Source organism: Rhinolophus sinicus, linkage group LG04 (genome assembly GCF_036562045.2).
Source record: "Rhinolophus sinicus isolate RSC01 linkage group LG04, ASM3656204v1, whole genome shotgun sequence".
NCBI lineage: Eukaryota > Metazoa > Chordata > Mammalia > Chiroptera > Rhinolophidae > Rhinolophus > Rhinolophus sinicus.
The window spans coordinates 5,487,630-5,501,993 of NC_133754.1; the positions used below are offsets into that span (position 1 = coordinate 5,487,630).

General features: G+C 45.3%; 1 protein-coding gene across 5 annotated transcripts in view; it reads right to left on the minus strand.

Moving 5' to 3' along the window:
• The window catches only part of SLC25A30 (solute carrier family 25 member 30), a 70,770-nt gene that overhangs the window by 27,910 nt on the left and 28,496 nt on the right, over positions 1 to 14,364 (minus strand). For 3 of the 5 annotated variants that reach the window (XM_074329305.1, XM_074329304.1, XM_074329301.1), the window contains exons 4-5: positions 1,243 to 1,407; positions 151 to 888 (exon numbers count right to left, since the gene is read on the minus strand). The exons of 1 other annotated variant lie outside the window; for it this stretch is intronic. The gene's annotated coding sequence lies outside the window, so the exon portion shown is untranslated. The remainder of the gene's footprint in view (positions 1 to 150; positions 889 to 1,242; positions 1,408 to 14,364) is intronic. One more of the 5 variants, XM_074329303.1, reaches the window with a different exon arrangement.

A 14,364-nucleotide genomic window follows, 5' to 3' on the forward strand; every position in this document is an offset into this window, starting at 1 on the left:
TGTTTCCATTCACCTCTTATCAGTAACCATTTTCATTTGTTTCTAGTTTGTTCGTCCATCCTCCCCAAATTAAGAATACATACCTACATATTCATTAGTTATCTACAGCTGTATAACTAAGCTCTGCAGCTTAGAACAAACATGTCTTACCCCAGAGTTGCTGTGGATCAGATCTCCAGAGGGGCATCGGAGGTGAGTACCTCGGGTTCCAGGTCTCTCACAGGAATGCAGTGCAATCACTTGAGTCTGCAGTCATCTCAAGGCTTAACTGGGACAGGACCTGCCTCCCAGCTCCCTCAGCCTGGCTGTTGGCAGGCCTCAGGAGCTCCTCTTTCAAGTTCACTCATGGGCTGTGGGCTGACCTCAGGTCCTCTGGCTGTCAGCCAACGTATTAGTTTCCTGGGCTGCCATAACAAATCATCACAAACCGGGTGGCTTTAAAAACAGGAGTTCATTCTCTCACAGTTCTGAAGACGAGACAGCCCAACCTCAGGATGTGTGCAGGGCCATGTTCTTTCTGAAGGGAGGATCCTTCCCTGTGTTTCTCGTGGCTTTGAGCGAGGGCTGGCTACCCTTGGTGGTCTTGGGTAACCTCAATTTCTGCATCTGCCTTCACATGGCATTCTTCCCTCTGTGTGTCTGTCTCTGCGTCCAAATTTCCTTCTTATAAGGACACTGGTATTGGATTAGGGCCCACCCTAATCCAGTCTGACCTCGGCTTAACTTGATTCCATCAGCACTGACTATTTCCAGAAAAGGTCACACTCAGGTGGGTTAGGACTTCAACATATCTTTTTGGGAGTCACAGTTTAACCCTCAACAGCTGGAAATACCAGTTTCCTGTGGCCTCTCCATAAAACTCCTAATAATATGGCCGCCTGCTTTACCCTAGAAAGAGAGAAAACAGAGAGAGATAGCAAGATTCCAAGATGGAAGCCACAGTCTTTTTGTAACCTAATTTACTGGTGACATCCCACTACTTCTGCTATATTTTGTTTGCTAGAAACAAGTCAGTAAGTCCAGCCCACACTCAGGGGGAAAAATGACACAAGGGCGTGAAAAACAAGAGGTAAGGTTCACTGGAGGCATCTTAGAAGCTGTCTGCCACATATATATTTTTTTCTTACCGCTCCTTTCTTACATGAAAGGCAGCACATTTTCTCCCACCTTGCTTTCTTCACGTAACAATATATAACGTATCCTGGAAATCACTGCAAAGCAGTTCACAGAGTCCCTTCTCACCCTTTCTTACTGCAGCATAGTTCTCCCTCGTGTGGACGCATCCGGGGTAGTTATTCAGCTTCCCATGGTGTGATGAGCAGACTTCTAAGACGCGTGTAAGATGGTCGGCCTCTGGTGCACACCCGCCTTCGCCCCGTTATTCAGTCAGACACTAATCTACAGACACTGTGAAAGGATTTTGCATATGTGTTAAAGTCCCAAATCAGTTGGCCCTATGGAAGGGAGATTGTCCAGCGGGCCTGATCTAATCTTACGAGCCCTTTAAAAGCAGAGCGCTTTCTCTAGCTGGTCTCAGACCAGAAGTCAGAGCTTCAAATCACAAGAAGGATTGGACTCACTGGCTCGAAGATGGAGAACTGCATGGCAAAGCATGTAGGTGGTCGCTAGGAGCTGAGAGTGGACCTCGGTGACACCCACTAAGGAAAAGCAACCTTATACTTAGTCCAGCTACCACAAGAAACTAAATTCTGCCAACAGTAAGGATGAGTGTGGAAGCACATGCATCCTCGTTAGTTCTCTAGATGAGAACTAAGCCTGGCCAACACCGTGTTTCAGCCTTGTGATATCCTGAGCGGAGAACCTGGACACACCATGCAGACTTCTGATCGACCAATTTGTGAGCTCATAAACGGGTATTGCTTTAAGCTTGTGGTAATGTATTATGCAGCAATAGAAGACTAGTACATGTGACATATAGATTGTTTGCAATATTTTGCTATGACAAATAATGATATAATGAATAAACGTTTGCATATATTGTTTTTATTGGAGCAGGTGTAGCTTCAGGGTAAATTACAGGAAGTGGGACTGCCGAGTCAAAGAGTAAACGCATTATGTTTGAAACCCGCATCTGTTGATGCAAAATGATTATCTAGGAATCTTTATATGCAATGATTTATTCAAGCCCAAGAGGCGCTATTTCCATGTCACACATGAGGGAACTGAGGACCCAGGAGCTAACTGGTCGGTGCCAGCACCAGGCCCGGGGCCATCTCACTCCCCTTCCCTTCTCCCGTTTCTCCAGTGCAGGCCTCACGCTAGGCTTAAACAATCCCTCTTCTACTCTCCAACTTGAACACTAAGCGAGTCCCTGGAGTTTTGTCCACACACTGTTTTGAAATCAATACAGTTTGGACCCATTGGAGGTATCACTTGAATCCTGTCATAGATACAAGTCCAGTCCCCAGCCTGTGGGAAAAGTCGTGGCAATGCTTTCCTTTCTAGGGCGGGGAAAGAAGTATGTGGCTTTTCCTAGCCCCATTCTCATCTCACCAAGTCCCTTCCAGACTCTTGACTATGTGGCATGTGCATACAAAGGCACTGGATTTGCCCCTTTTCTGTGGGTCCTTTCAACTCCTGAACTCCACTGTTACCCTGTGTGCCTCCAGCCTCTGCTAATATACACATAATGCTCAGCAATACACACATAATAGCTAGTGATTTATATTTAGTACTTAGCAATATACAGTTTCCAACCTTGTAAGTAGGAAGATTCCTTTGTCATGCAAACTACACTCCGTTTAAGAATGTTGGAGTCCCTGTAAAATAGATGATAGTACTTTCAGCATCCATCAAGAAAATGCACCCTGAACTGGAGGACCCTCTGAATAACCTCAGGGCCTTCCTGGGGTCTTGATCCACAGGTTGGAAATCGCTCCTCTAGGGAATAACTTGGTTACATCATCAGAACCAGTTTAGAAACAAGGAGAATAACAAAAAAGAAGTGGCAAGCCTAGAAACACATCTATTAACTACTCAATGCCAGTCCCTGGGGACACACCCAACTTTTCATCTACTCCTTGCCTTCAACTATCCCCTATTCCAGCTCTTTGTGTGTGTTTCTACCTGACTAAGATAAACACAACCAGATGACAATGTGGAGATGAAGACCCAGGTCCTACTCAGTTCTGGCCACAAGGTTGTAGCTCTCTGTCCTTCGTTTGTTCACGTCTGTAAGTCCTTTCTTGCAAAATGGGAACAATGTTTACCCAACAGAATGTCACATGAGGTGACGTGTATAAAATGACGCTTGGTAAAATGTAAGTGCTGTAGAAATAACATCCAAACGCATCGGGCCACATCACCAACTTAAAATCCTTCCTGGACTCCGCAGTGCTTTAGCATTAGGACAACCTCTTAGCCTGGAATACAAGCCCCTCACCGTGGGGTCTCCAGCCACAAGAAACCCTGTGTTCTCACATCCGGCCATTGAGGCACTTCTCAAGTGCTGGGCTTTCAGCCCTATTTCCTCTGAGGCCCTTTATTAGCAAGCAGCCTGTGTATGCCACCATTTACAGCAGGACAGTCCTCAAAATCACCAGGCGGCACTACAGTCTACAAGCTGGACCACGCCAGGCCCCACGAAGAGCTGGGCAAGAACCACTGCTCCCCTCTTCTTGGTTTTCATCATCTTGGAATTTGCACTATATAGTAATGAGGAAGACCGAATGCCTTAGAATCAGCTAGAATTTCATAAATGTGTGTTCCACTACACTGACCTACAGGAATGATGCTGACACACTGCAATCTGACCCTACATCTTATCTGGACAGCGTCTCTTGGATTTTTCTGGATGCTTGGGTCATGTAGAATGAAGGGCCTGAATCAGACCACGTTTCAGGGCAGCCTTCAGTGGTTGGTGTGGGGAGGAGGTTGCATCTCAGACATCTGGTCGCCTTCCCCTCCCCAGGGCAAAGTAATGAATGAGCCATGGCTGCTCCTAACAAGAACACCTGCATGGGCCAGTGTTCCCGGCTGGTACACTGGGGATGAGCCAGGGTGAAAATAGTGCAGGGAACTCCACGTGAATTCCGGGGAGCTGTACTGGAAATCTCATTTGTTTAACTTTATGTTACTCTCTGCATTTACTTCCTTTTGATTATGCTTTTAATTTTATACCTAAGAATTGGCAACCTGTGGTCTACGGCCAAATCCAGCTAGTTCCCTGTTTTGTGTGGCCCTAGAACTAATAACAGTTTTTATACTTTTTAACAGTTACATTTGAAGTGGTTATGTAAGTTCCTAGAGAATATCCTTGATTTTGCCTCTTGGACTGCAAAGAGTAAAATGATTACAGCCTGGTCCTTTGCAAAGGAAGTTTGTTGATCCCTGCTCTGTCTTGAGCAGAATTCACGTTTAAATATTCCAGTCTGGTCACAGCTGTGTTTCAGCTACCGTGTCTCTAATCTGTTGGGGATCATTTGGCAGAGGGGAAATAGCACAGCCCCAACAGCCAGTGGTGGCAGAAACAACTATCACGAGTCCCTCACAGAGACTTCCGGGCAGCCTGGTGACAGACCTGTACCACAATTCTCTAGGTACAATCAATGCAGCTTATACACGCAACCAACTTCTCTTGCACCTTCGCATTAAAATCACAAGTATAAAATCAGGGGGTGGGGGCAGGTGGAAGAAGGGGAGGGAAAAAAATAAGTATAAAAAAAAATTGCACAAGTATAAAATCAATTTCAAATTGAAATCACAAGGTAATCTGTCAGATTCTCTAAAGAGTATAACTTGTTTTTATTACAGAGACTTCACATAAATAGCAAACACACACAGATTGTCTTACGCTTTAAGGTTAATGCTAAAAATATTAGTCCTATGGGTTTGATTTAGCTCATCATTTCTATATTTAATTCAAAACCTTTTCGGTGTTATATAATCACATGATAATGTACCCAATTAATAACAGATTTATCTATCACATCAGCTGAGTAATTGGATAATGAAAAAAATCAGGGAAATTGATGCGATTGTTTATCTTGAAGAGATATGAGACTGGGACCCAACCTGGGAGCCACAGTCCAGTTATGTGTCCCGTTTTATGGCAGAGTTAGGTCTGGTATGTAGCAGGGACCTCGAAGTCTAAACCTTTCATTTAGAATGTATTTTCTCTACCTTCACCTCTGGTCATTTTGTCCCCACAAATCTAATTTGTTTGTGTCCTGTTTTAACTTTTATAACCTGAATTAGGTTGAAAGAGAAAAGCAAGTCACATTTAAAAGACTGAGAGTAATAATAACTTCCAACTTCTCAATAGCAATTCTGGAAGCTAGAAAACAATGGAGCAATGCCTTAAATTTAAGGGAAAGTTATTGTCAAACTATAATACCATGTCTAACCAAGAGAATAAAAAAGTTATAGACATACAAAGTCTTAAAGAATTGCCTCTCATGCAAGTGTCTTCAGAAAAGCTAACGGAGGACATACTAAGGAATAGACTTTAAAATGAAGACATGGGGTCCAGGAAATAGGAAAGCCAACACGGGATGGTGGGGAAAGGACTTCCCAAAATGACAGTAAATTTCAGGACAACAGCAACCAGCCTAGATTGGATGCAACAGGAGTACACAGACATCCTACAAATACGTCGCCAAGAAAAATATAAAACTGGTACATGACCTGATGTTTATGAAAGTGCCGGTAGGAGGCTTTATCCTGCTAATAGACAGTTTGGGGGTGAGTTAGAAATAGGTACCCAGAAAAGCAAGCCAAAAATAGTTTTCTAAATGAAAACCATTATTAATTCCAGGGAAAACCAGAGGTTAAATAAAAAAGGAAATACAGTATACTGTATGGCTCAGCTGTAAATAACATTTACAAAGGCAGAGTAATGAAAACACTACATATTGATTTAACCCAAAACTGCGATGTAATTGTACTTAGAGGATAGTAAAGAACGCTGTGTGTCCACGTGCATATATGTGTGTGAGTGTGTGTGGTGGTGAGTCTGGGTAGGCATAAAAAGGAAATCTCCATCTTCAGTAGAAGGAAATCTATAGATACTAAAAGAGAAAAATGAAGAAATAGCAGATAAAACAGCTATTTAGACATTTAGGAAGTAAATACCAGAGGAAACATGAAATCGTTGAAAGTGGTTGCCTCTGAGAATGAGGGGTCAATAATAGGAAAGAATAAGGTAGAAAACATATTTTTTTATGATAAACCCTGCAGAACAATTTGACTTTTAAAACCACGAACATGTATAACTGATTGAAAACTTAAACTTTTTTTAAAGAAAGAAAGAAAGATACTCCTAGTGCTCGTGCATCATCACCGTCAGTCTCCTTCTCACTACCAGATCTCTAAATGTTAGAATGCTCAGGGCTCTATCCTGAGTCCCTTCTCTTCTCCAACCATACCTTCTCCCTAATCGTCTCACCTAGTTCCATGATCCTAAATACACACTTGCTCTCTACTGCCTCTGGCAATAATCCATTGGCAAGAAGTAGTCAGTTGTAAAGCCCCACTTACATACAAGGATGCTGTGAAATGTAGTTTAACTGTGTATGTAGGGAGAGGAAACAAACTTTGGTGAACATCTGGCCAATCTCTGTCCAACTTTAGTGGAATGCATTTCTGTGAGGATGGGTATATGACAGTAACTGTTTCCCATGTCCACTCCTGCATCCCTCGTCCACCTGCGCAGAGCAGAGTGGTCTGGATCAAGTCTCCCTGCTGCCGAAAAGCCTGTCATCGCTTTCCACTGTACTTGGCGTAAACCCCAATCCTTAACCCAGCGTAGGACGCCTGTACGGTCTGGGTTCCTCATATGTGCCCAGCTCTTCTTTACTTCATACGTAAGTCCTGCACAGGTTGGAACCTCTGCTTAGAATACTACCTATCCTGCTCCCTCTTTTCACAACCTGACATTTACTCATCATTTTAGTCTCAGGTCACATGTTGCTTCATCCACGAGGCCACTGTGGTCAGCAAAACAGTGGCCCCCAAAGAAGTCTGTGTCCTAATCCTTGGAATCTATGAAAATGTTAGGTTACATGGCAAATGGGAATTAAGATTGCAGGTGAAATTAAGGTTGCTCATCAGCTGACCTTTGGGGGGGGGGGATTATCTTAGAATATCCAGTGGGCCCAATGTAATCACAAGGGTCCTTATTCGTGGAAGAGGGAGGCCAAAAGGTCAGAGAAGATGACTACAGAGACAGGTTGAAGTGATTTGGTGTGAGAAGAACTCAACCCACCATTGTTGGCTTTGGAGGTGGAAGGGGCCACTGGCCAAGGAATGTGGGTGCCTCTAGAAGCCGGAAACGTCAAGGAAAAAGGAATCTCTTCTAGAGCCACAAGAAAGAAACACTGCCCCGTAGAAGCCTTACTTTGGCAGAGTCCCATTCAGACTTTTGACTTCTAGAACAATAAGACATGAAATGGGTACTGTTTTATGCCAGGGAAAACCTGGCAGTTTATAGCAGCAGCAGCAGGACACGAATCCACCCTCCCTGACTCAGCTGTGTCCTACCCACCCCACCTCCCTGCCATGTTAACTGGGTGTGTATCTAAGTTCCTGTCACAGCAAGCCCTGTGTCCTCCCCTTGCAGGCCCACATGTCAGGCAGGCCCATGCCCGGACTTTCTGAGGCATGCTCCTGGAGCCTGAACTTCACGTCTCCCCAAAAACACTCAGAATGGGTTGAATTCTTTTCCCCTCCAGTTATCTGGCACCTGGTGAGTTGACAGGCAGAATGGGCAGGCAGGAGGGTGAACAAAAAAGTCCAAACCTCTCCATGAAAATGACGGAAAGGGCTCCTCGTGCCTGGCTCTCTTCTCCCTTCATGAAGGTTCAGCATGAGAATCTCACATCCTACGCCATGAGAGCTTAAAAGTTACTTATCTTCTTTATAATCCTGAGTTTCCTTAAAATTCAAGTCATGATCATACTTTTTCAGAGGGTTTTGTAAGAATTAAAGGAAATCAATGAAAGAATGAGCACAGTGCCCTCCGTATAAAAACTACTACTAGCGCCGTTCTTAGTGTGGCCGTCATCACAACCAGCATTATCCCAAGCGTCTCTTCGTGTTACATACAAAAGGCCACTACATTTAGGTAAAAACCAGTATTGCTAAAGAGTTACACGTCTAAATAAAGCCTTTATTATGTCTTAGTGGTTTTTTTCCCAAGGTTTATACTCAACACTTTCAATGAACTTTTAGTGAGTAATACAGTTTCCAAAATACAATAGGAACAGAAACCAAGATGGCTACTTATTTGCCATTATGGCTACTTAGACATAGCTATCTCTATGGGACACTAAGAAAACTAACCAATTCAACATGATAAAAAAAAAAAAAATCATTCTGAGCCTTAATTGTAATTGTCTGCATTTTTTTTTTTTTTTTTGTCAATCATTTGACTAAATACTTTACTCTCTAATTTTCTGGGTTGCCCTCATATAGACACTGCCTAAGAAAACCATCAGACTTAAGTATCACGGAAGCAAAATAAAAAAGGCAAACTGTAATCTCCAACAGATAGAACAAAAGGCTTTTTCCATGAAACAGAACTTGGGGAACGGGAAGAGATCTGGGATGGCCTAATACTGAGAGGCACGAGTGTAAAAGGAACTCAACAGGTGGCTTCCATGCGATAGTTTTAGCCAAAGATTCCGCAGCAGGCATCTCGGGAGTATAAGGGAGGTGAAGGCCCTGGCCTGTGGCTGTGGGGATGCCTTAGAATGTTCCAGGACATTCACAAAGTGCCTGGGCACAGCAAAGCCAGGGCTGACCCTTTTTTTTACCACTGGGAAATTGGAAAGTTGTGTGACCTGACGAGGGCTGAGTTCTCGGTTCTTGGAACTTGCCCTACATGCAGACTGTCACGCCCAATTTTTGCCTCTGCTAAGAGTGTGCATGAGCTTAGCACAGGGACTCAGAACACACCGCGGGCGTTACCATCCTGGTGATATTTGAAGGGGAGGGGCAGGGCAGCAGGCCAGGCCTGAGGCTGATAATGTTCAAAGCTGAGCAGTTCTGATGGGACCGTAGCCGTTTAGGTCCATGACTTTCAAACTTGTTAAACTGTAACCCACATTAAGAAACATATTTTGCATCGTGACCCAGCGCGCGCGCACACACACACACACACAGGCCAGCATTTCAGGAAAGAATATTTATTATGACTACAGTGGACTCTTTATTCCATCCTATAGTGTTCCAAACCCTCAGTTTGAAAAATACCGGTTATGAAAGTCCAATCCCGTTATGCTCTTTCTGAGCCATTCTGTCATTTGAGGGGCCTAAACAGCCCTCTTTTTTATCTCTAGAGTTAGAGAAGGCGAGTGGAAAAGGGAAAGGCAGCCACTGCTTGACTGGGCGATACTCGCAGTCTCTTCTTATGAGGTGGCAATACCTGCCTTCCAGGGACTGGGTGACAATCTGAGGAGCTGATTCTGTGGCAGCGCCACGGAAGAGTAAAGCGCTGTGCAAATAAAAGTTATTGGAAAGGTTGAGTAGTGGCTGGCCTTGACCTAGGAAATTCCTCTCCCGGCAGGGGTGAATCAAAGAGAGATTCTTTTTTTCCTGTCAGACCAAAGCCAGCTGTGGCCTTGTACCTGCCTCAGTTTGGTCATCATTTGTCGTTTTTCTGTGAATTTAACTGCTGTCTAAGCCGCCATAAAATGGTTAAACAATAAATCTTCAGCAAACAAACAGTTTCTTGTTGAACTTCTGCAGCTGAGGGAGGTTTGGAAGTTGGGAGAGCCGGGGAAGTGCGAGGGTTGTCTGGTAGCCTTTAGTCAGTAAGACTTCTTCTTACGTCAAGTCGATAAAGAAGTTTAGGTCCGTAAACCTACAGCTTCTGGTGATTCTGGAAGCAGCGACAACCAAGGAACAGATCTTCCCCAGGATCGTGACTACTTACTCAAAAACATGTCATCTGGGTCTAGAAAGAGGTGATGGGTGCACAGCATTGTGAATGCACTAAATGCCACTAAATACACTTTTAAAACGGTTAAGTCTTATGGGAATTTCAATGTTTTTTAAACAGGAAGAAAACATGTAGGAAAACATACCACCAGAGCAATGAAAATGTAATGGGGCTTTTTTGTTGTTTCATTTGTTCTATGTGTGTTTCATTTATTGTGTATTTGCTTCATATATGTTCCTGTGTGTTTTTTCTGGCACTCTACTCAAAGCAGAAAATGTTTAGGGCCTAACTGAGCAAATGAAGATAGAAGGGCACATAACTCTTTATAAATAGTAAAACGGGGGAGGGGGGTGGTAGATGAGCGTAAAGGGGATCCAATATATGGTGATGGAAGGAGAACTGACTCTGGGTGGTGAACACACAACATGATATATAGCTGATGTAATTCAGAATTGTAAACATGAAATCTATGTAACTTTACTAACAATTGTCACCCCAATAAACTTTAATAAAAAAAAAAAAAGTAAAACAGCTGCAATCTAAAAAAAAATTAAAGTGGCCAGGCTGACCAGGCTCAGCAGATAGCCTGGAACGGGACCTCCAGGACTACGCATTGTTTCATTACTGCCTCTGTAACGTCACAGGGAGCCTACGTCCTCACAATCCCCATCTGAGGTGACCAAGAGTGGCCATACACGACCCAGCACCCGGTCACACAAATGGACCAAGGGAGCCCTTGCTGGGCCACCCAGAGGCCTGGGGTGGCCGTGTGCGAGCATCCAGCCCATAGGGGCACTTCTGGTGGACCTGGAGGCTGTGCCACAGATGGGACATGTTTCTCAGGATGTTCGATAGAAGACATACGGAGATAGTCTGCTGCTGAAGGCAGGAGCAGTAGCTTCAGAGGCTGGATATCTCAGTCACCATGACGGCTGAGCCCCAAAACAGGGGTCCATAAGTGCCTGGTTCTGAAGGGTTGCCGATGAGGTATTGCGACCATGTCACCAGAGCTGCTGTTGAAGTAATAGGGTGACGGCCTTATCTGGACCATCCAGCAAGGCCTGACCCTGACACAACTTCCCGGCTCCTTGATTTCCCTTTGTAGCCTTACGCTCAGCCCTTGTGCCTGGAAGTAACGTGAGGAGGTGTCTGAGCCTTGAAACCAGGAAGAATCTAATTTACATAGAAGGGCCACAGAAGGAAGCAACCAGAGGATCCGGGTTACTCCTTGCTTCCCTGCCAAGAGGCTGGTGGCTGCGCGCTGATGGTGCTGGGAGGACAGCACGTCCTGCATCGTCCTCTGCTTGGTCAGCCTCCAGTCCAGACGCCAAAAAAGCGAAATCCTTCTTTCCCGTCCTTCTGCAGCTAAGCGTGGCCAAGTGACAAGTTCTGGCCAGCAAGACAAAAATGGAACTCCTGGGGGAGTGTCTGAGGAAGGCTTTCCTTCTGTCTGAAAGGGCCAGGCCCAGGCACGGCCGTCATTGGCACTGCCCCTCCCCCATCCTCCTGCCTTGTTTACAAACATGGTCCCTGGAACTGTGGCACAAAATGACAGCAGGAGGGCAGCCGGTTGACTCAGTGGCTAGAGCGCCGTGCTCCTAACACCAAGGTTGCTGGTTCGGTTCCCACATGGGCCAGTGAGCTGCGCTTCCCACAACTAGATTGGAGACAATGACTTGACTTGGAGCTGATGGGTCCTGAAAAACACACTGTTCCCCAATATTCCCCAATTTAAAAAAAAAAAATGACAGGAGGAAACTCCAGTGCTAAAAAGGGCAGGACCAAGACACAAAAAGAGTCATGAAGGACCTTGGTGGCACTGCTGGGCCATCAAACCACCAGCCGCCTCCTACGTCCAGATTCTTGCCCTGTTACAATACTACCACTTGAGCTGGGTATCGTGACTTGCAGTTTTCCTGATTACACTGTAAAACTAATAACAAAACGTGTCTTTATAGATTATTTCCTTAAGTAAACTTCAGCAAATCGCACGTCATGTATTCCATAGTAGAGTCCAGTATTTCAACACTTCTTATACAATCTCCGGTTTTAAAAGTCACTTTGGATTTGTTTCAGACAGGCAGACAGGGGACCCAGCCTCGGCAGAGGCCAGGCCAGGTTCTGCGGGGGCACCTGAGAGGGAACGATTTATATCTGAGATACAGAAGAAAAGTCCCTCAACTTCCCATAGAAATTTTATGGGGATCACATCTGTAATGCAGGGTCTCAGCTCCCACTCCCCTCACAAGAATGCAGGATATTTTGAGGCCAAAAAGGAACACCCATGGAGCCATAGATAGGAGAGTCATACCACTATATTCTCGCTGGTGGTTGGGTTGGAGATACAGGAAGCAGGAGCCGCAATCCGCCGTCCGCTTCTCTGCCAACCAACCAACCCCCTAGCGTAGCCACGGCAGTTGTATCAGTGGCTAATGGCTAACTGGTAACAGCTGTTGGCCACCCAGCCACAGCTGATGGCCATTCAACAACCGAGCCAGCACCTTTCCACATGAGGCCGAGAGCCTGGAAACTGCTCTCTGGGACTCTGTCCCAACACATCTCTCAAGGGGAAAACAAGGCAGGCAGTTAGACAGGCATTGGGTCTCTGCATTCCTGCATGTCCAACACAACCCACAGAATGCGACCACCCAAAAGACCTCCCCTCTCCACCCAAAATTTCCCCTTTTCATAGTAATTATCTATCCCTATGAGGAAACAAATGGGTACAAAATACCCAACTAGATTAGACCGGTCACTCATCTGCACAGTAAAGGCCACAACAACCTTCATTTCACCTGGGCCTCATTATGCCATCATTATAATATCACGCATATGCCTGGAAGTTCATTAATATCATTATAACAGACTGAATTCTGGGAAGGAACATGTGCAGTCTAAAAACACGAATAGCCTCTTGTCAATCACGGGTGTCAATCAAGTGGTCCCACGAACAGTGACGAACAGCCCATCCTAGAAAAAAAAGAATAAAACCACCAAGTCCACGCCAGCCAGAGCCTTTTGAGCCATGCTTTTGCTCAGGCCGGCTCCTATCCCTTGGGAGTGCACTTTCTCTTCTAACAATGGGCCCTTGAGCCACTGCCTTCTGCTCGGCCTGCTCCTACCTCTATGGAGCGTACTTTTTCTTCTAGTAAACTGCTCTTTCACCACTTTACCTCTGTGTCTCATTCAATTCTTTGCCCCAGACGCCAAGAACCTGGACACCGCGACAAGGGGGGCCCACCCTCCAGCAACGTTGCGGCTAGGATTCCTGATTTTCATCTAGGAGGCCCGGGTTTAACCCACCGTGTGGGAACCTAGCCTGGACACTGCCGGGTTTGACCCTCGGTATGGGAACCAAGCCCAGGCATTGCGCCAAGAAGGGCTCACTCTCTGGTGATACCTCCTCTTACACAGACACTGCCCCCGTGGGCTGCTGTACAGAGTTTCATGCAGTAAATTCTGTACACAATTAAGCACACTTCATCACGGCTTATGTGAAAGGGAGCTATTCTAGAATCAATGCAGCTGTATGTAAAATGATCAGGGGATGATTCCTAGAGAAACGCAATGCCACACACGTATTAAATGTCTTCCCAAAGCGTTCAATATATTTATGAGCTAAGGAGCACATACACAGCTAGCCCCGTCGAACACACACTCCACAAATACTGGTTAACTAGCAAATTCCTCTGCAGATCAAGCAGCAGCTGCATTTCAACCCCTTGCTCATGTGGGAACTGATAACAGTGTTGTGTCGGGTTGGTCTCATATCACTGCCCTGCCCCAGGGGTCAAGGCCGGTCTTTACTTGATGGTCTGGGTCACATGAACATGCGTGTCTCTTAGAGTGGAGAGAAGCCAGACTTTTCTACTAACACCACAGAAGGGCTTTGTGAGAGGCAGGTCTCTGTAGCACCGGGAACCCCAGCCTTCATTTGGATTTTCCATCGACGGGGAAAATTCTGCGCCAGAGCAGCCAAGACCCACATGACACCGTCACCCTTTCACCTCCTCACCTAGAAAAGGGCAACTAGACTTTGGCTGGGGCATATTGATCTAGTCAAGGGAACGAATGCCCTCCACACTTTGGTGTTTCTTTCCCAAGTTTTTTTTTTAAAATGTCCTACATAAACAGGATGACCCTTTCCCCAAATATGTTTCTTCTCATCAGAATTCACTGAAAAATCAAAACTAAGGGTGATTTGACGAATTGGTTTGTATGTAGTGCTCACTGTCCTCTTTCCATTTCGGCTATAAAGAAGAAAATCTTGATGGGATGGCCAGAGGGCTTTCTAATTGGGACTATATCACACGCAGCACGATGTAAGTGCATCATTTAGGTAAATTCTAATCAGTAAAGCCAACCTGGAAATTTACAAGAGGAGGCTGAGAATTGTTTTCTGTCCTTCACTTTCTGTGAGAATACCAGGGGCCTGGTCCATGACGAATGTCTCTAAGTTTGCA